The sequence below is a fragment of the Podarcis vaucheri genome (assembly GCF_965113315.1).
Source record: "Podarcis vaucheri genome assembly, chromosome: 11".
Classification (NCBI taxonomy): Eukaryota; Metazoa; Chordata; class Lepidosauria; order Squamata; family Lacertidae; genus Podarcis; species Podarcis vaucheri.
The window spans coordinates 23,260,170-23,282,213 of NC_138749.1; the positions used below are offsets into that span (position 1 = coordinate 23,260,170).

Genomic DNA, 22,044 nt, shown 5'->3' on the forward strand with positions numbered 1-22,044 from the left:
ATATGTGTACATTGTGCATTATCATATTTTCACTTTCAAACCATTCTAGAGTATCCTGAAACAAATCTATGTGACATTATGCATCCTACTGTACATAGGATACCTGGACTACTAGGAATTTGTCCCGTGACCAACAAGCTGAGGATGAAGCACAGCCTTTGAACCTACCATGCTCAGACATGCATACTAGGTTGGGGGGGGGGCATTTTTCTTTGGTCTTGTGGATTTTATATTTGCCGAGGAAGGTTCTTTAATTCCTTATGCAACAATCCTTCAGCTTCTGGCTCTTTTATTGGACACTTATCCAACGTATATTATGTTTGTATTTCATCACTGTTTTTCATGGATTCATCACGGATACAGGGAAAAGGTGAAGAAAATTAACTTCTAATGCTAAACTGATGTGCGGACTCCAAAGCTTTAGTCTTGCTCCCCCCCCCCAACAGATTATGGGGCAATCTAGTTTACTAGGAGTGCATGTCTTTCAGATGTTTAGCAGGCCTGCCATTACACAGAGCAGGCCAAAGTTGCTGTGATGTGTGAAGATGGTGCACAAATCAACCTCTGTATATTTTTATTTATAACAGCCATTTTATATGCCATCATTTTGGGCACAACTCAACATTATAAAAACATCATAAGATCAACAACCAAAGCTAGTAAAGGCATCAGTAGTAGCAGCAGCATTAACTGCCACTAAAACCCTTTAACCTTAAGCATAATAAAACATAGGCCAGACTAAAATAAACATAAGAGCCCTGCTTGATCAGACCAAAGGCCTATCTTGTTGAGCATCCTCTTCTCAAATTGACTAGTCAGATACCTATGGGCAAGCCACATGCAACTTTAGAGCAACAGCTCTCTTCCCCACTTAGGATTCATAGCAACTGGTATACAGTAATATTGCCTCTGACAGTGGGGTAGAGCATAGCAGTTGTGGCTCATATCCATTAATGAATTTGTCTTCTACATCTTGTGGAAGCAAAATTCATAATTTAACTGAGTTGTGAGAAAAAGTTCTCTGAAAAGATTCTGATACAAAGACAACCAGTCCTTAAATGACAATTCTTTAAAACTGGTATACAATTATGCAGCGTTGAGGGTCAGTATTCCTCAAGTATTCCTCAGAACCTCTGCTTCGTTCTCCAGTGTCCAGGACAGACATGTTTACACCGTCCTTTAAGTGGGAACACATTATTTTTAGCTGAAAAGAGATTCCTTCCATGAGATCTGCAGACACAGTGAAAGAGGCCTGAAGAACAGGTTTGAAGGGACTTTAGCAGCATTCCCTCTGCATAAAAACTCAGGGCTTTCCCCCACTCTCCTTTGAACTTTCCTTGTGATAAAGGCCAAGCAAATAGATTGTTCCATGAGTTATGTATGCATATGGGGCACTGAGTAACACACTGGCTTTCATTTTAGTAAGTGTTGTCACTGGATCTTCCCAGCAAATTTAGGATGATAGTCAGATTTTAAAAACCCAAGGGAAGGGGAGTGAACATGTAACTTAGCTTAGGGATAACTGTTCATATGGTTGCATTCCGCAACTTGTTACTGTTTTCAATGGAATGTTTTCCATTGCCAGTGACCACAAGTTAACTGTTGCTCGGAACTTCTTGTTTCTTTTAATGGGAAATGGGTAACTTTTCATGTTGAGCTGCTTCTCTCCCTAAACACTGAATGATACAGTGGTACCTCAGGTTACAAATGCTTCAGGTTACAGATGCTTCAGGTTACAGACTCCACTAACCCAGAAATAGTACCTCGGGTTAAGGACTTTGCTTCAGGATGAGAACAGAAATCGCGCTGCAGCAGCGGCAGGCCCGATTAGCTAAAGTGGTGCCTCAGGTTAAGAACAGTTTCAGGCTAAGAATGGACCTCCAGAACAAATTAAGTTCTTAACCCGAGGTACCACTGTACCGTGCTAAGAACGGATGTGGCTTCTTAAGTACACTGAAGTGTGCCTATACGATTTGCTTTGCTGAATTCAGTGCATGGTTGTGCTGTTTCCACAGCTTATGGTAGGGGACAGACTGGATTTCAGACAGTTGTGTTTATATCTTTTTAGTGGACTGACCTGCTACAATGCTATAGCAAGCCCTTGAGTCTTTCAGAAGACTCATTCACACATTACACTGAACACAGGTACAATCTGTACAGATGTATGAGTGTTCGTGTGTAAGAGAATATGCTTGTTGATTTTCACAGATCAGCTGGTGGGTACATAGGTATGCAAACTGTACATTTGGTAAAGGTTACATGTGAATAACTACAAGTGCACAGCTCAGATGTCAGTATACACAGGTACACAGATTGTATGATGGTTGGATGTAACATGTGAACACCCCTGAAGACATCTTTATTCTAATGTAATCGGGGTGGCAGGAGATAGTGACCAAGTGGAATTGAACTCCCTGCACATCAGAATTAAAGAACTTTCATCGGTAAATAACAAATCCACAAGACAAAAAAATAAATAAATACCCCCCAGACCGGTTATCATTCTCACATTTTGCCCTGTCTTATCTTGGAACATCCTCCTTCAAATGGATGGGCACATTTAAAACACAGAAGAAGAAGAAGAAGAAGAAGAAGAAGAAGAAGAAGAAGAAGAAGAAGAGTTTGGATTTGATATCCCACCTTTCACTCCCCTTAAGGAGTCTCAAAGCGGCTAATAATCTCCTTTCCCTTCCTCCCGCACAACAAACGTTCTGTGAGGTGAGTGAGGCTGAGAGACTTCAAAGAAGTGTGACTAGCCCAAGGTCACCCAGCAGCTGCATGTGGAGAAGCGGGGAAGCGAACCTGGTTCACCAGATTACAAGTCCACTGCTCTTAACCACTACACCACGCTGGCACTATAGCCAAAGTAACTCTGATCTTTGGACATCTGTGACATCACAGCAGCAATGGCCAGTGAACTAGAAGTTAATGAGCAGCATTTGCTCACTCCAGATTTTGTCTTTTGGGAGTTTCTGGTTGTTTTTCGGCAGTGGCAAAATTGCTGTGTTTGTTTTGGTCTTTTTTGTTTTTGTAATTTTTCGCACTTTGTGCTTTAATTTGACATCTCCGTATCTGGTAGCAGCAGCCACAGCTTGCCCTTATGACTGTGGGTACCTGGGGCCACATGCCATCACTGGGACATGTGCTCATGCTACCTCAGCACTTTGTGGGTGTCTTGTCCCCCCCCCTATTTAAAATATTGAGGGGACTAGGGCACCAAGGAGTTGGTGTGCCTGTCTGGTAGCAATAAAATGCACACAAAAATCCTGTTTTCCATTCAAGTCTTATGGCACTAGTGGGACAAAATGAAATGCTGAATCCTATGTATGTTGGTCCAACAGTAAACCCTACTGGAGCTTACTCCCAAATCAATGTGCTTAGGATTGCAACCTTAATTATTTTGAACTGTTGTCATTAAACAGATGGTTCCACTCTGAGAGCTCTCCCAAGTGGAAGGTTGCAGTTTCATTGTAGTTTTGATTGAGCCATAGCAATATTGTCTGCTCCTTGTTTTATTTTAAATGCATTGTTACCCAGCTTGATCTCTTGGAATGGTGAAGTAGCCAAACCTAAAAAAAGAGTTCAGCTAATATTAAATGGAAAGAGTTATACTTGGAAGTTGTGGAAAGTCGGAGCCTGTGGGAAATGGAGCAAAGATACAAAAATGCCTGGCAAGCTGGAGACCTTCCAGGGCAGACTTCTAAGAACCATCTGAACACTCCCTGATTCATGTAACTAGCAGGGCACGTGACTTTACAGTGGTTCGCTTAAAGCCTCTTACAGCTGACCTTTGTTAAGACATCTTTTCATTGTGCTGACACTTTCTGATGACTAAAGAGAACACGAGGTTTTGTGTTCTCCTGTGATTACTCATGCACCAGGAACCTTGTTAGCACTAACCTTGCAGTAAAGAGCAACTCTTACAACACACTGTCTGGTTTCCTGCATTCCTGCTGTTGGCGCCTCTCCAAATTCAACCTCCCACATGAAACAGAAAACTCAACACTTTGATTGCAGCAGTTTGCTCTGAAAATTTTGGGGCTTTGCAGTGCAACAAATAAAGTTGATCCAGAATCACAGTTTAAATACTTTGCTGTGTTAATTAGTTGAGGTTAGACAAGTGTGTATGTGCTCTACCAAAGCAATCATCGCAGGCCTCACACATTTTTCAGCCAAGGCTGTGGAAGTGTTTGCAATAACACCAACTTGCTGAGATTTCACTATGTAGACATCAGCCGAGCCCTCATTCCTGTGCCAAAGTCATATAGTTTTGTAGTGCATTAGTATGTACAGCACAGCCTTATGGGAAGGTTTCAAAACTTCGAGTGTGCCCATGTTTATATTGCTTTTATAGACTACATTTTAATGGGGTTTGCATGGGAGTTCAGGTTTATGTAATGAAACAATAGAGATGTTTCTGGTGTCTTTATGGGGGTCCTGCTGTGCCAAAGTAATGATTCCATTCCTCATCCTGATTCATGGTCAGCATTTCATGCTTCAGAAATTATATGAGCCACAGTAAAACTCAAGAACACTTTAATGCCAATGGTGGGCAATCCAATAAAAGCTGGGGGAGGCTAAAACTCATTTAAATCAATGGGACTTAAATACAAGGTGTGACCAGAAAGTTTGATGAATGGTCACAGAAATCGGACAGCAAGAAATATTTGAACATGCAATCGACATTGGAGACCCACAAAATGCTCATAACTGTGTACAAAGATGAAGCTGTAACTCGAAAGACAGTGTATGAGTGGTTTAAGCATTTCCATGACGGGCGGCAAAGCATCAAAGATGACTCGGTCTGGCAGGCCGTCAATGAGCAGAACGGCAGCAAATGTCAACAGAGTTTGTGAGATATTGATGCGGGATTAGCATTTGTCCATCCGAATGATGGCGGAAGAATGGCATATTCTGCATGAAATTGTTACTGAGGTTACTGAGTTGTCCCACCCTCCTTATTCTCCCGATCTGGCCTCAATGGATTTCTTTCTTTTTCCAAAACGGAAATTACACGTCCAAGCTGCTGTGATGAGGCAACTGAAAGCAGTACGAAAAGAGGACTTTTCCAGAAGTTTCCAACAGTTCTACGAACATTGTCAACAGTGCATTGTATCAGAGGGGGGCTACTTTGAAGGCCTGTAAGGTATGTATGTTCAAATATTCTGATTTCTGTGACCATTCATCAAACTTTCCGGTCACACCTTGTATGTTACAGTGCAATCCAAACCACATCTGCTCAGAAGTGCTTGCTGTTGATTTCAGCAGGGCATACTCCCAAGTAAATGGGGTTGGGATTGTACAGGTATACATTGATCTTAATAGAACTGAGCGACAATCCCCTGCAACAAACACCACCCACCTGCAAAACTGCTGTTGGGAATCTCATATTTACTATGTAATATCTAATGTAGTCATTTGTGCCCAGCTTCTGGTGAGCCTCAGTGTGTGTTAAAATCTCAGCAACGCCATAAAAATATTCCCCAAATACGTTTTGACAAATAACACTTTGGTGTTGGTGGTCCCACAAAATAAAAACAGGATATAATTTAAAGTAGGCAAGGACCCAGCTTTTTACTGGGCTGACCTCCACTAGTGTAGGAATATGCAGGGGTTTTTTTAAGCACTAAACATTTCACAGCTTCCATCAATCTGTATTGGTTTTTGATATCCTATATTCAAATGCTGATGGGAAAAGTCGGACAATCGTATAAAACTGCTCCTTACAAATCTCTGTGGAAGCCACAGTGATGCTGACTATGGGGTGATATAAGTAAACATAGTAGGTTGGGTGCTTGACAAGCTGAACATGCTTGTATGCATTTGATATTTGTTCCATCTGTTCCCATATTCCAAGGCAGACAGAAGGTAGATCTGGGGGTGACTTGCAGTAGATTGGCAATGGTTTCTGACTCCCAGTTGACTGCTCACTAGAACCAAATATCACCATCATGTTACCCCAGTACTGCAAGAATTGCACCAGCTGCCAGTTAGTTTCACTGCCCGGACACCATTTTGTGGTAGGGGAGGATAATATATGTTTAAAGTAAAAAGATCGTAAGATCACCACATGGAACTATGTGCATGCCACTGAAGGTGTTTTGTTTTGTATTTTTCAGTAAGTAAGAAAGAATGCTGCAGTGACCAATATCAGCATCGAAGGCCCATGCCCTCAAATGCTGGAGGTGGATCTGTTTGTCACTGCCCCATCATCTGTTGCTCTCTGGACAGCCAACTGATGGGGCTCTGGGCTTGGGGGTTCTATACCTCAGCCCCAAGGCTACTCCAAATCACTGTACCACCTAAGGAAAAAGAAAATATGATGGCCTCACCCTTCAGAAGCCTGGCAGTGGAACCATAGTTCAAGGCAGGTGATGGGGCATCATCCTGCACCATATCTGAGAAATCAAGCTAGCATACACAGCTCTGCCTTTCAACACTTCCCCGCCCCCTAGCATCTGATGCCTGAGGCAGCTGGCACATTCTACCTAATGATAGGGCTGCCTAGATCCAACTTCAGCTACACCACTGATTATAACAGCAAAAACAAACAAACAAGGCCCTGACCTAAGGAATGTTGTTGAAATGAAACATGGTGCACATTCAGTTCTGATGTAAAAACAATGCTCAGAGATGCATATTCCTTAATTCTGTATTTGTCTGCACACACCCCTTAATTTACACCTGGCTCCAACTAATGGACTTTAGGGTTCTAACAATAAATAAAGTGTGACCACTATGGTTATACTGCAGACACAAAACTTACTTCCTTTAGGAAGCATGCTTTGGAAAGACTTTTAAGTACAGCATCATTTGCAGGTATGAAATCCCATGCTCCCTGTTCTCTCATGGAAATGAGGTACATATATCTGCAATATCAGAGAGACAGAAAAGAGGTTCTCTACTCATGCTAAGTAATAAAACTACAGGACAGTCTGTGCCTGATGACTACCAATCAATAACCACTTTCCTGCCTTTCCTGCACATTAATTCATTACAGTTCTGTTGCACTTGGAGATAACATTAAAAGACAATAGGATTTGCTTTCACCTTCTCGGGAGAATATAAATATTGCACTACAATGAGTTCTTTGTGATATCAAAAAGAATGTAAAAAGAGGATCTATTCCATGTAGGATTATAGAATCAGGAAGGAAAAATTGCAATACTTAGAAGAACTAGATTAATCTTTTAAATCACTAAACCTTTATCTTTGCCTTCGTACATTCCTGTTAACACTGTGGGGTTTTTTTTATGATGACATAATTTAAGCGATAGATTGCATCCTGGTTTTTTCTTTTCTCTTTTCAAAAGAAAGCGTTGTCGGTTTCTTCAGTGTTTTACATAAATAAAGAACCTAACAAATATTTTAGGTTTGGGAGACAATCCCATGGGTCAAGATTTATGATTTACTTAGGCTGCAATCCTAACCATGTCTATTTGGAAGTAAATCCCACTGAATTCACTGTGGTTTACTCCTAGGGAATTGGGTTAGAACTGCAGCCTCAGGCTGCAATACTTAGCAAACAATTGGAGTTACTTTTCAGTAGAAGTAGCCAGGATTGTGCTTTAAGGATACAGTACTATTATTATCGCTGTGGGCTAAAGCCTCAGCGCCTAGGGCTTGCCGATCGAGAGGTCGGCGGTTCGAATCCCCGCGGCGGGGTGCGCTCCCGCTGCTCGGTCCCAGCGCCTGCCCACCTAGCAGTTCGAAAGCACCCCCGGGGGCAAGTAGATAAATAGGTACCGCTTACCAGCGGGAAGGTAAACGGCGTTCCGTGTGCGGCTCTGGCTCGCCAGAGCAGCGTTGTCACGCTGGCCACGTGACCCGGAAGTGTCTTCGGACAGCGCTGGCCCCCGGCCAATAGATGTGAGATGGGCGCACAAACCCCAGAGTCTGTCAAGACTGGCCCGTTCGGGAAGGGGTACCTTTCCTTTACCTTACTATTATTATCTGGGAGTAAGTCCCACTGAACTCAGTGGGGAATTTGCTAAATGAAAAGTTTGGTTAGTTTAACAGAAGCCAGCCCTGCCTGAGGCATTCCAAGTCCCAGGTCTATCTACCAGTAATTTTGCCAATGCTTTTGCATATGCAGATCACAGTAGAAAGTATAACTAATATCAAAGCAATATTAAAACTGTTACTAACTTTGACTGCCCTTTTCTTTTTGATGAGGAATTGCTGGTTCAGAACAGAAGTATTCACTACTTCTTTCTTTTCTTTTTTTACAGGGAAACAATAGATGAGCTTCACAGCTGCGGCACTGCTGCCTTTCCAGCTGAAGAATGTCCCTAATGTGTTGGAAGCAAGGCAACTACTTTCCTTTGGATGCTAGAATTTCCAAGTACAGACTGATTCCACAAATGTCAAGACTGCTACATCTCAAACTGCAGTCTTTCGTCAACCATGTGAATGAGCCCAATATTTTGTGCTGAGAGCAGGCCTGGTGCCAGCTGTTGGCCAGATTAGGTATTTGCCAAGGGCCCCAGGGGATTAGAAGGACCCCTTAAAGGGCAGACAAGCCTGCACGGTCATTCACCACCCTCCCAGCCAGACTTTTTAGTGGTAGGTGTCAGTGCTGCTTTTGAAGAGGAGTCAAGCTCAGCTCCCATCCATGGTGGCCACCCACCATATTAAGTTACCCCCTATACAGTGCCCTGGCTAATACATAGATGAAACTGATTTCAAAGATAGAATAATAGAAGTGTAGTGTTGGAAGGGATCCTGAGGGTCATTTAGTCCAGCCCCCTGCAAGACGAGAATCTCAAGTGAAGCATCCATGACAGATGGCCATCCCATCTCTGCTTATCAACCTCCAAGGAAAGAGACTCTACCACCTCCCAAGGAAGTCCGTTCCATTGTTGAACAGCTCTTACTGTCAAAAAGTTCTTCCCAATGTTTAGTTGGAATCTCCTTTCTTGTAACTTGAAACCAGTGGTTTAGGTCCTACCCTCCAGAACAGGAGAATTCCATGTGACAGCCCTTTAGATACCTGAAGGTGTTTCACTTTCAGGAGAATGGTGTGCAAGTTCTGTCACATTCAATGAAACTTCAGGGGAAGCAGAAGTTAAGTCATTCCAAAATAAGATATTGGAGCACTCCAAATCATTTGCCCATAGTAAATCTAGCTGAAAGGCAACACATAGGGATGTACATTGATTATTGCAATGCATCCTTAATTACTGTTGCTGTATAATTATAAGTTTATTATATTGTACAATCTTAGAACGTTGTATAACCTCAGAAGGCGTGTGGTTGTGAGGCGGCATGGCTGTGACAAACAAAACGGGATGTACTTCAGAATTGGTCACTACATTACAGCATCCACTTGTTTTGTTTTCTGTTTCACCACAACTATCTTGTATTACAGGACCTGGCAAGATTACAGGCAACAGCTTGACACGACAGGGTCAAAGAATGACAGTGTGATTCTTTCATGTTTACTCACTAGTTGCATTGTGTTCAATGGGGCTTACTCACAGTTAAGTGTACATAGGATTTCTGTCTGAGTTATGGACATAATGCAGCACTATGCATTTAAAAGCCTTTGGTCGGAAGCAGTGGCATAGCGTGGGGGGTGCAGGGGGCGGCTGCACCGGGCGCAACATCTGGGGGTTAGGGTTAGGGGGCGCAAATCCACGGGTTAGGGGGCGCGAATTACTTGCCTTGCCCCGGGTGCTGACAACCCACGCTATGCCACTGGTCGGAAGAGATGAGGGATTGTATATTTTTAATAGCAAATTAAACAATTCCCCTCTCCAGGGTAGTCTGAGTAGTACTATACTTTCTTAACTTCTCTCCCAGTTACTCATAGCACAATATTTTTATCTTTTCTTTCCCTCTATCTAAAACAAGTGTGGGGAAAGCTAACACTGCATGATGCAGTCATGCAAGGATGACTTACAAAACTATCATGTGACTCAGGCAGATGGTTAGATCACTAAGAAGGGTCTCAGGTGATCTAGCCATGAGATCAGCTAATCTATAAAATGTTGTGTGGATAGCCTTTGGGTGAAGTCAGAGATTGCAGCCGGATAAGAGATTTATGAGTGAACCACTTTGAAAGCTATCTTAAAGTAGGGTTAGGAGAGCGATGCCAGTGTGGTAATTGGTATTCCATTTGGGGCCCCATGCTACACTTCTGCCAAGCAAGGCTTTTATGCAACGTGAGCTCCTGACAAAGCATCCCATGCAGATATAAAATATCTGTCTTAAGAACTGCAGCAAACATAGGGTCAGAATGAACCCCTAAGGGGGGAGGGGAACAGGTCACATCCAGCAGCTAGTGAAAAACATTATGTCCAAAGAAGCCGCATGCTGTGTAATTCTCTTGAGTCTAATAAACAGTGGATGAAATGCTGATTCATTGAAACGAGTCGCACTGCATAAACAGGAAACTGGAGTTGCGGCCACACAGAACCATCAGAGCCTCTGAGTTGAATGAAGGGATGAGATTGAAATTCTTTCCGAGGGTAGAAAATCACAAACTCTACACTGGATGGCATTTCTTGCATTTAGCAGTCAAATGCGTATTATTGATCTTATTTCCCCACCCTTTCTTCCTCTCAAAATGCTGACCTGTTTCTACCATCTGCTGAAAGTATCATAGACAGCACTTAGAGGCCTGGGCATTGATCTCGGGAGACACCCTGCAGCTTTTAGGGTTGGTTCTTTCAATGTCTCCTGCTTAGTCCCATCTACTGAGATTGATCTCTGTGACAAAAAAAAAAAAAACACCTTTCAGCTGTGCGGAATTGCAACTTGTCTCCCAGTGCTATATTAAATATTTCTAAAATACATCCCCGGAAGCTTTTCAGATCACAGTCTGTAATGTTAGCCATGCTGTAAGTTGGGAACTCTTACGCATGTAAAGGTTAAACGTAAAAATATACCAGATATTTGGAACGTTTAACTATACGATTTCATTATCATAAGATAATGAGCTGGCTCCTACAGGAGGCAGTGATGGCCACCAACTTGGAAGGCTTTAAAGGAGGATTGGACAAATCAGTGAGAATAAAGCTGTCAATGGTAACTGGCCATGACAACAATGCTCTTCCTCTGTGGTTGGGGGCAGTAATGCTTCTGAATACCAGTTCCTGGGAACCACAGGGAGGGTCAGTGCTGTTGTGCTCAGATATCAGGGATTGTGCTGAGGCGGGCTGCACAGATGAGGAATGGTGGGAACCTCCCCCTCCCCCTGCTCCTGGTCAGGATCCTGAATATTCCCAGAAACAGTGGGACAGTATAGATTTGGAACACTGGTTCGCAGAGGGACATAGTTCAGAAGAAAAAAGTTGGGAAGAATTGGGTGGTAAACAGCTAGGAGAAGAAGAACCAGGAGAAATAGAGTTAACATACTCCGGTATGTTAACATACCACTGGTACTCTGGCCAGTGGAAGTGATGATATTCCAGCTGAACTATTTAAAATTTTAAACGATGATGCTGTCAAGGTGCTACACTCAATATGCCAGCAAATTTGGAAAACTCAGCAGTGGCCAGAGGATTGGAGAAGATCAGTCTACATCCCTATCCCAAAGAAGGGCAGTGCCAAAGAATGCGCCAACTACCGCACAATTGCACTCATTTCACATGCTAGCAAGGTTATGCTTAAAATTCTACAAGGCAGGCTTAAGCAGTTTGTGGACCGAGAACTCCCAGAAGTGCAAGCTGGATTTCGAAGGGGCAGAGGAACCAGAGACCAAATTGCAAACATGCACTGGATTATGGAGAAAGCTAGAGAGTTCCAGAAAGACATCTACTTCTGCTTCATTGACTATGCAAATGCCTTTGACTGTGTCGACCACAGCAAACTATGGCAAGTTCTTAAAGAAATGGGAGTGCCTGATCACCTCATCTATCTCCTGAGAAATCTCTATGTGGGACAAGAAGTTACAGTTAGAACTGGATATGGAACAACTGATTGGTTCAAAATTGGGAAAGGAGTACGGCAAGGCTGTATACTGTCTCCCTGGTTATTTAACTTATATGCAGAATTCATCATGCGAAAAGCTGGACTGGATGAATCCCAAGCCGGAATTAAGATCGCCGGAAGAAATATCAACAACCTCAGATATGCAGGTGACACAACCTTGATGGCAGAAAGTGAGGCGGAATTAAAGAACCTTTTAATGAGGGTGAAAGAGGTGAGCGCAAAATATGGTCTGAAACTCAACATCAAAAAAATGAAGATCATGGCTACTGGTCCCATCACCTCCTGGCAAATAGAAGGGGAAGAAATGGAGGCAGTGAGAGATTTTACTTTTTTGGGCTCCATGATCACTGCAGATGGTCAAAGCAGCCACGAAATTAAAAGACTCCTGCTCCTTGGGAGAAAGGAGATGGCAAACCTAGACAGCATCCTAAAAAGCAGAGACATCACCTTGCCAACAAAGGTCCGTATAGTTAAAGCCATGGTTTTCCCAGTAGTGATGTATAGAAGTGAGAGCTGGACCATAAAGAAGGCTGATCGCCGAAGAATTGATGCTTTTGAATTATGGTGCTGGAGGAGACTCTTGAGAGTCCCATGGACTGAAAGAAGATCAAACGTATCAATTCTTAAGGAAATCAGCCCTGAGTGCTCACTGGAAGGGCAGATCGTGAAGTGGAGGCTCCAATACTTTGGCCACCTCATGAGAAGAGAAGACTCCCTGGAAAAGACCCTGATGTTGGGAAAGATGGAGGGCACAAGGAGAAGGGGACGACAGAGGACAAGATGGTGGAACGGTGTTCTCGAAGCTACAAACATGAGCCTGACCAAACTGTAGGAGGCAGTGGAAGACAGGAGTGCCTGGCGTGCTCTGGTCCATGGGGTCACGAAGAGTCGGACACAACTAAACAACAACACTCTGGTTTGCTGGAAAGTGTCCAGCTACTCAGTCCAAGGTCCAGGAGATTAGATAAGGTAGCTGCACGGAAGGCACAGTGGTTGCGAGATCAGGTTGCAAGACAAGGAAGTGATGAAGGTGACTTGGGGGAAGTGGGTGTTAACCTTAATTGGGAGCACCTTTACTCTAAGAATGGACTCTTTGTTCTTTCGCTGTGATCATTAAAATCTCTTTAAATGGTAAGAGACTATTTTTGCTTTGTTCTGCTTATCCACGGCCAAAGGGAAAGAGGAAGCCACTTCCCCAAAGCCTGATAGCAGGTCCTGCTTGCAGGCTTCCCATATAGTCACCTGAGTGGTCACTGTGACAACAGAATGCTGGGACTAGATGGGCCATTTGCTTGATCCAGGAAGTTGTTCTTATGTTATTTAACCAATTGTTTGACTCTTCCCTGGTCTTTCAGTGATGCTACTGCTGTTGTGCAGGTGGGATTTGAAAGTAGCTTGTGGCCTGTGAAATATGCAGAATTTGCTCTTGAGACTTTGATTAGGATCACCAGGATCTGGCCCGGTTTCTTAGAGGAACATTAGACAATAATCCCCCCCCCTCAAAAAAAACCCTCAATGTTTCTGCATTCTGATTTCTTACTTTGGCTGGCCCATTTTCACCAGCCAGTAGGACAGAGCCTTGGTTTACTCTAGCCGCAGCCATGATCATGCTGGTTGGGCTAATGGGAGTTGTAGTCCAAAACATCAGGGATGTACCAGGCAGCCAATAGCTGTTGTATTAGATGCATAATAATTAGATGAAAAGGTTATTTCGTTTACATTGACTTGAGAAATGAGTTTTCTGAAACAGTCTTTTGCTGCAATGGCCCTGGGCTTCAACTAAGGTAATGGGTGAATTATTCATTGTGAATAATTTATCCAATCAATATAGACATTTTTTCATCAAATGAATGATTCATTCCTTGTTAACATGTTCATTATTCACCCAGTGCCTGCCTTTAGCCAAATTGCAGATTGAGTCCTACGGTTCTGTGTGAAATGGGAGGATGATGGGTTTCTCTGAATTTTCTTTCGCCTGGATTTATTTTTCCTCCTTGTTCTGTTTGTTATAGTTTTAGAACTGGCAGAATCAAGAATAACTTAGGAGCGTATACTCAAGATCATGGACATTTCCTCCCCTGACACTAGGTCACAAATGTTCACACTGTTTCATATATAAACAGATAACACAGAGAGAAGAAATCCATTTCCTTCCACAGTTGCTTTTTTGTGCAATGTTTAGCAAAAAAATGTGAACTAAATCTTCCTGTTTTTCCTCTGCATTATTCTCTCCTCTTGATTTTTTTTCTCGTATACTTTTCACTCTCTGCCCATTAACAAACATACAAACAAAAATACGCCTACTTTAAATTGGCACTGAGGCAAGGTTGTTATCTGAGCTACTTAGGTTTTTCCTGTTTCTTAAGCGATGCTCTGTAAAATAAGAGTTTTGAGAACATAAGGATGGCCATTGAGGTTGGCAAGGTGGGCATTTGCCAGGGCCACATGCTCGGTGGAGGGCCTCAAGTGGGAATGTGTACAAAGGAGAACAACCAAATTGGCAAAGGGTCTGAAAATCAAGCCTTCTTAGGAATGGTTGGGGGAAGACTATCTTCAAATATCTGAAGGGCTGTCACATGGAAGGTGGAGCAAGCTTGTTTTCTGCTGCTGCAGATGGTAGGACCCAAACCAATAGATTCAACTTACTAAACAGGAGAATCCAACTAAACATTAGGAAGAACTTTCTAATATAGTTTAAGTCCATCTTTTTTCTCAGGAAACTCTGGGAATTGTAGCTCCTTGAGGGCAATAGGATCCCCCTAACAACTCTCAGAGGGGCACGGGTGGCGCTGTGGGTTAAACCACAGAGCCTACGACTTGCCAATCAGAAGGTGAGCAGTTTGAATCCCCATGACAGGGTGAGCTCCCGTTGCTCGGTCCCAGCTCCTGCCAACCTAACAGTTCGAAAGCACGTCAAAGTACAAGTAGATAAATAGGTACTGCTCTGGCAGGAAGGTAAACGGCGTTTCCGTGTGCTGCTCTGGTTCGCCAGAAGCGGCTTAGTCCTGCTGGCCACATGACCCGGAAGCTGTACGCCGGCTCCCTCAGCCAATAAAGCGAGATGAGCGCTGCAACCCCAGAGTCAGCCACGACTGGACCTAATGGTCAGGGGTCCCTTTACCTTTACCAACTCTCAGCACCCTTAACAAACTAAAGCCCCCCCCCAGAATTAGGGGGGCTGTAGTTTGTGAAGGATGCTGAGAGTTGTTAGGGGAGCCATGACTATTTAAAGTGGCATCACAGTGATTTAAACGTACGGTGGGAATGTGTCCTAAGTTTTACTTGGAGTAGGCCCATTTAAATTAATGGAAAGAAGTCAGTCATCGTGATTAATTTCAATGGGTCTGTGCTGCGTAGGACAAGCATTGTATGCAACCCTAAATGATACAAGTGGGAAGAGAAAAACCTGTCACAGGAGCTGCTCAACGGTGGCAGGTACCCATTGGGACTGATAAGACAGGGAGACCAACAGGAGACAGAACTAAAGGCAATGTCAGGCAGAGACAACCCCTGGCTGGTAGTAAGAAAGACAGCAGGCAGGTGGGAGCTGGCTAAGGGCAGACTGAGGTTGGTAGGTAGGGCAGTGCCCACTTCAACCTAATGCACCAGCCTCCCCTGGTGCTGCTACCCATGTAAACATAAAATATTGATTACAGATAGGTAGCCGTGTTGGTCTGCCATAGTCAAAATAAAAAAATTCCTTCCAGTAGCACCTTAAAGACCAACTAAGTTACCGTAGTTCTTGGTATGAGCTTTCGTGTGCATGCACACTTCTTCAGATACACACATGTATCTGAAGAAGTGTGCATGCACACGAAAGCTCATACCAAGAACTAACTTAGTTGGTCTTTAAGGTGCTACTGGAAGGAATTTTTTTATAAAATATTGACACAGAGTTCTAGAAACCCTTATTTGCACGGTATGTGAAAGGTTAAGATTCATATTAACTGGAACATTTAATGAACTGAGCCAATCCATTTCAGACATTTTGCCCTTTTAAAAGCTGAGTTGTAATCCAATTTTTACTCAGACTTAAACCTATTAAAACTTTTTTGCTTTTCAACTGTTTTTAAATTTTTACACTTTTATTGTATGGGTTTTTTTAATCTTTTGAATGTTGTAAACTGCTTTGATATATTTTTATGATTCAGTGGCATATGCCTATATTTTCATAAATTAATAAATTAAATGAGTGTGCCTCATATGCCCATTACTTTCAACGGGTGTTCTCTGAAGTGGACTAACACTGGCAACAACACTGTGCTGTAATATTTAGGCAAGGCAGGAAAGAAAACCCAGCTTGTAATTAACAGAACAAGAGTAGAGTTTGTGGCTGTGATTATGATTCAGGGTGGCATTCATGCATAATGTGACCCTGGGGGGAAAGTATTTAACCTGCCTGTGCCCCATAACAATGCACCTGTCTGCGTGGGTGTGAGCAAGGGGGGGATGTGACATTGCTGCGTGTGACATAGATATGCATGACGCATGGTGAGACACAGACAGGGCAGTGTTAGGCCACTGTGCATGAAAAGACACACAGTGCCTGGTGCTCTCCCGAGGCCATTTCCATTAAGCTCCCTTATGCTGATTAATCCATTATCTGCACTCAGCTTTAATCAAGATTGTGAGGTACACCCAGTTCTAAGCATTAAACAAATTGGCAAGGTAATTATTATGGTGCCACTGAGATGCAAATAGCTCTTTCAGCTGCATTGGTGACTAACGTTTGTTGGGCTTCTCCTTCTAACGTTCAGGGATGACATTCTGTGGTCACTGAATCTCTAAGTGCTTCTTGTAATCAAAATATTGTTAAAGTCTCCCAATTGCCACAGATGCTCTAAAAACACACCAGCGTTTTTAATTTTGTAAGTATCCATAAGTTGGGATTTGGATCTTTCAGAATCCCCTCTTATGAAAATATCCTCAATACCTAAAATCTGCAGTGGCTGTCTTGAAAAGGTCACGCAAAAAGTAGGAATGGGTCTTTCTATGACACTTTAAAAAAAAATAGCAAGATTTATATGCTACTTAATTAAAAAATAAACTATTTCAATAAAATGGAAAAGGCCTTTCCCTTTGTGCTGCAGTCCTGGTGAAAATCAGCTCCACATTGAAGCTGATATTGATCCCTTGTTGACCTCCCTTGGATCAGGGAGGGAAGCTCCTAGGAGCCATGGTCATTTTTGAGGCTTGCCAAATGTATTCCTCTTTCCACCATTTCCACATGGTTCTCCACAAGCCAAAGGCTAGTAGAAGTCAAAAGTGTTGGAATGAAGGGGAGCGTGGAATGATACAATAAAAATTAAACCCTTAGTTAATTTTGCCTGCATGCATGTGTAGAAATGCTTTGAGAACGTTTTCGTCTTCTTCTGGCATCTAATCTCATTGGTGCTGTAACTTCACAACTCCACAGTAGGGTTGTGCTGAAGAGTGGATGATTCTCTTTTTCCGCAGGAAGACCCATAATTGTATACTAGATAAAAGGGAGAATTACATACATAGCAAGGAATTAAGAGATCCTCCCAGACATTAGCCCTGAAGCTTTAGGGTGATTGTGGAACTTTGTAATCTGAAGCCTTTGCAGCTGCTGAATTTCTTGTGACGAAACCTCTGAAAGTGTTGCGTGCTTGGTTTTACTCTGAGTATACGGGGACATAAGACGAGCCCCACAAGATTGGATCAAGGATTCAGCTACTTCCTTCAGAATACTGTTTCCAACATTAGCCAGCCAGATACTTCTGGGTCCAAAAACTAGGGAAGGAAGACAAAACAAAAGACTAGCAAAACATCATGTTCTGGCCTGGCGTTGCCTCTCTCCTATTTTAGATGGTAGTGTGTGTATTCTTTCATAGTGTGATAAGCCAGCCCTGCTTGAAGACCTCTGACTCATTTCACCAAGTGGGGATCTGGGCTTCTTCCCTGGTGGCACCACTGCATAAATGGAAGCTCAAAGCAGATACTTTTTATGTTGTCGCCTGGGACTCAGCATTTCAAAGGGAGCCTGAGAATGAACCTTGGTGAGCCCTCACTCAAATTAAGCCCCGGACTTTAGGATAAAAGCCATGGAATCTTACTGGCACTCTGCTCACAGCAATAATAGTTTCCAGAAGAAAAGCAATGTTTTCCATTGGGAAGAAACCCATGGTTACAAGAGTTATTTCCTAGCTTACCGAATGGGGAAGACTGAGCAAACCATTGGCAAATGCTACAAGCTACTATAATTAGACCATGGCAGATTTGCTATTTTATACGTTTGACAAATGCAGGCCTATAAGAAAAGGGTTTTTAAGGGAAGCATGACAACATTTCCCGACTTACCACATCTAAACCAAAATGAGTAGCTACTGTATGTAGCTGGTGGCCAAAGCGGCAACGCTCTGTGGTAGGGGAACTATGAAGGAAGTATTTAGTAAAACTAATGGTCATGGACTGGATGAGGGCCAATCATACACAGAAGTACAATTTATAAATGGCTTCTCTGCCCAGTTAGGTGGTGTTCGACTTGCTTTGAAAGAGGTTTTATTCCCCCTTAAAGGAGTAGGCTTGAAATGTAGGGGTGCTTCTAGGCTTGAGCTCCAGGTGGCCTCAAAGCACCTTTTACTAGTGTCAGCTGACCCTACTTAGGCACATAGGACTATAGGAAGTTGTCTTACACTGAGTCAGACCATTTGGACATGACAGGTGCCAAACAGGAATCTTCTGTGCACGTACTAAACCCCACAAAATAACTTTTGCTTTCACCATCTCCCTAACTTATTTTTTAATTATTTGAAATTTTTGCTTAAAAAAAGAGTTTGGGGGTTGGCTGGCATGGTCATGAGGGATTTGGGAGGGGGGAGAGCAGTTGATGGTGTTTTTCTTCTCCATATATATAGAGAGAGAGAGATTCAGAAAACAAACAAACAAAAAATACATAATATCACCTTACAGTATTCAGAGAACTAAAAAAACCTAAGTCCCCCTTACCCCCAGCATCCACTGACCCTCTCTCCAGAGAACTTAATGTCATCACCATATCCAAAGCATATTCACAGTACAGCAGGAAGAGACAGATGACATTATAGAAAAAGAGTAGAATGCATACACCTATCAGTCCTAAAAGTTTTTTTTGCCATTTCATGTGCACCTACGTATAGGTATCATGCCAATAGTCTTGAGAAGTTTTCCTAAAAGACTGATCAATAAAATAATAATAGAAGTTTTCCTAAAAGACTGATCAATAGAATAATGGAAAAATTAAAATATAAGCTTTTTTCACAAGGAATTTCAAAAGTCAGGGTGCTGGGAGAGAAAGTCTGCTTCCTTATATCCTCTCCCTATAAATATCTGGATTCCCATACCTTTTTATAATCTTGTGTCATCACCATTTTCCAGCAAGGGAAGGGTATTATTCCTGGCATCATTTTAAAAGGAAAAAGAAAAAAGATGTTCCCTTGAGAAATCTATAATATTGTCTGACATCTGTCACCTATTGACCACTTGAAAGACACTGTATTGCTCGCAGCTATGCCATCTGGATTTTTGAGGAACCTCTATATCCTATTTCTGCACTCAGTCAGTCTGAAAAAGGATGTGTGATGACTCAAGAAGATTTTGCCAGAATGCAGCAGGCAAATTACTTTGCAGGGGTTCCGTTTAGAACTCACAAAATCCTGTTTTGAAACAGCTGCATTGGTTGCCTGTTTGTTTGGGGGCCCAATTCATGGTTATTGCATATGACTTGGGCCCTAATTATCTGAAAAAAGTCTCATTCCCTTCAGACACTTGTGTGTTTAGATTGGCGGGGGGGGGGGGCTCCTTGGTAGTTCCATTGTCCGCATTCATTTGAAGGGAAAGGGAATTATCTGTAGCAGCATTCCTTCTCTACAGGGGGGCACCTGGCACTGTCCTGGCACACCCACTAGGACTCAGAATTTGAACCATTACCACAACTGGAGGATTTCAAAGTTTTATTGATGAAGTCGGTAAGCATCCCAGCATGTGTACAAACAGGTAAAATATGCTTAGCTAAGATGTTGATTCAACACTTGACAGGCCCCCTGCACTCTCCCTTCAAAGAGTAGAGCAAGCACAGCTTTTTCGCATGATTGACTTATGAGCCTCAAGACTAGTCAAGCAAATGGGAACTCCTCCATAGTGGTTGGGCATGCATGGTCAACTGACACGGGCACTGTCATCTCTACATCCTTTCAGATGGAGGCAGAGATGACTCGGCCAGCTCATAGCCAGACCTATCCCCGGGTGCCTCTATGAAGAGGGAGGCTCTTCATTGACAGGGGAAGGTGCCAGAGCCACTTCCACAGTTGTTCAATATCGTACAAGTGGGCCTGTCCTCTGGCAAGCCAGTAGGCACTTCCTGAACTCTATCTCCCAATCCTCTGTGACTCTCCCCAAGTCACATATCCTCCAACATGTTGAGTCCCCAAACCAGGATGCACGTCTTCCCGTCTGTGTTCCTGCATACGTCGCCTGACACGTATGAGATCACGGAGGCCAAAATACATGCTTTTTCGGGGCCGTGCTCTCCCAGTTCCCAAAACTGCATGCAGTCCTAAATAAAGCACTTGAGGGGGGCTGTGGTCTCATGGTGCCTGAAAACTCATGTTTTTGGGTACCATTTGAGACCATAGCCCCCCAAATGTGCTTATTCCAGGGCAAGTTCTCTGCATAAAATTGCTCAAGAACACAGCACCCAAAATGGCTGCTGCGCTCTCATGGGAGAAAAGGAATGTTCTGCTTTTCTGGGATCCTTGCAGCGTCTGAGGTCAGACTCCTCTTGGAGTCCCAGGTTCTCTCCCTGGGCCAGTCTCTTCCAATTCTTCAAACTCTTTCCATTCCTCCTTATCATCTCACCAACCTCTCCATGACAGATCTATAGAACTTACAACAGGCCCCTTCATTGAGTAGCTTTCATTATATGCTGAAGAGGCACCTTTATATCAACTGCCTTTGACACCTGAGTCTATATTTTAGAACCCACCTTATTGTCTTGATTGTTTTAACTATTTTTATATTGGATTTTAAAATTGTTGTAACCTGCCTTGGGCCCTTGTGGTAATGGGTGGAAAACAAACAAACAAATATACATACAGGCATGCATACATACATATACATACATACCAGGAAAATTATTATGTTCTTAGTTGTCTGACATATTCCACACCCTCAAAGCCACTATGTTGTATCAGGACCAAATCTGCATTTAAAAGTTTAGCTGAGAAAGGCTCTGTCCTGTGCACACCCAGCTAAGGAAGGCAAATGGCCAATAGTTAGTTAGTTCTTTATTAATGAAAGTACACACTTACAGCAGCTCCTAAGGATACAAATGTGCACATGCTTCTAGAATCTACATAGCTGGTGTTAACTTTTCCAGGTTTGTGCCTGGTGAGGCTGTTGGGTGCAGCCTCCCCACACGCCCTGGGCTCCCCCCCCCCCGGTCCAATGAGACTTTTCCTGCATGAAGCCCCTCGTGGTTCTAGGAGACAGTGGGCTGTGGGCTGCGTATGGTGGGGATTCGACCAGCCCACCCCTTGCCTGAATAGACTTTTCGTCTGCTTCTGACACATTCTGTGTCCCCACCTTTGTCTCTGATTGCTCAGACCCTTCCCTTTCCCCCTGGCTCCTGCCTCTCAAGTGGCAATAAAACCCATAAATCACTGGCCCCTCTCCTGGGTCAGCCTTCAGCCCCCTAACCTGTCACACACTTGTCAGAGCCCTGCCAGTCCTTGACATCCTGCAGTCCTGTGCATACTTTTCATTTTTCTTTTTGAATAAGCTGCATTTAATTTACTGCTGAGTAAACAGGATTCAAATGAGTAAAACTTGCAACCCTAATAACTGTATAAGTGGGGGAAGCAATCAGCATGGGAAGCAAATGGTAAGTACGTAAATGTCCTAAAATCAGTTTTAGGAAGAGATTAGGGTGTGGCTTCTTCCCAGAACAAAGCTTGGCCTGAGATGCAGGTCCATGGCAACCAGCCTCAGATTATATGCATGGAAGGAAAAATTGGAGACGGCTGTAGCTACAAGAACTGTAAAGAGAATTGTGTGCCAAGGAAAAGGAAAAGTGTAATAAGCTGCAGCTGAGCATTCACATATTAACTA

General features: G+C 43.1%; 1 long non-coding RNA gene across 1 annotated transcript in view; it reads right to left on the reverse strand.

Annotated features, from left to right (window-relative positions):
• Positions 1–21,115, reverse strand: part of LOC309514329 — a 22,400-nt gene extending 1,285 nt beyond the window's left edge. Inside the window, exon 1 of the long non-coding RNA XR_014211930.1 lies at positions 21,061–21,115. This is a non-coding gene — a long non-coding RNA (uncharacterized lncRNA). The remainder of the gene's footprint in view (positions 1–21,060) is intronic.
• Between the last annotated feature and the right edge of the window lie 929 nt (positions 21,116–22,044).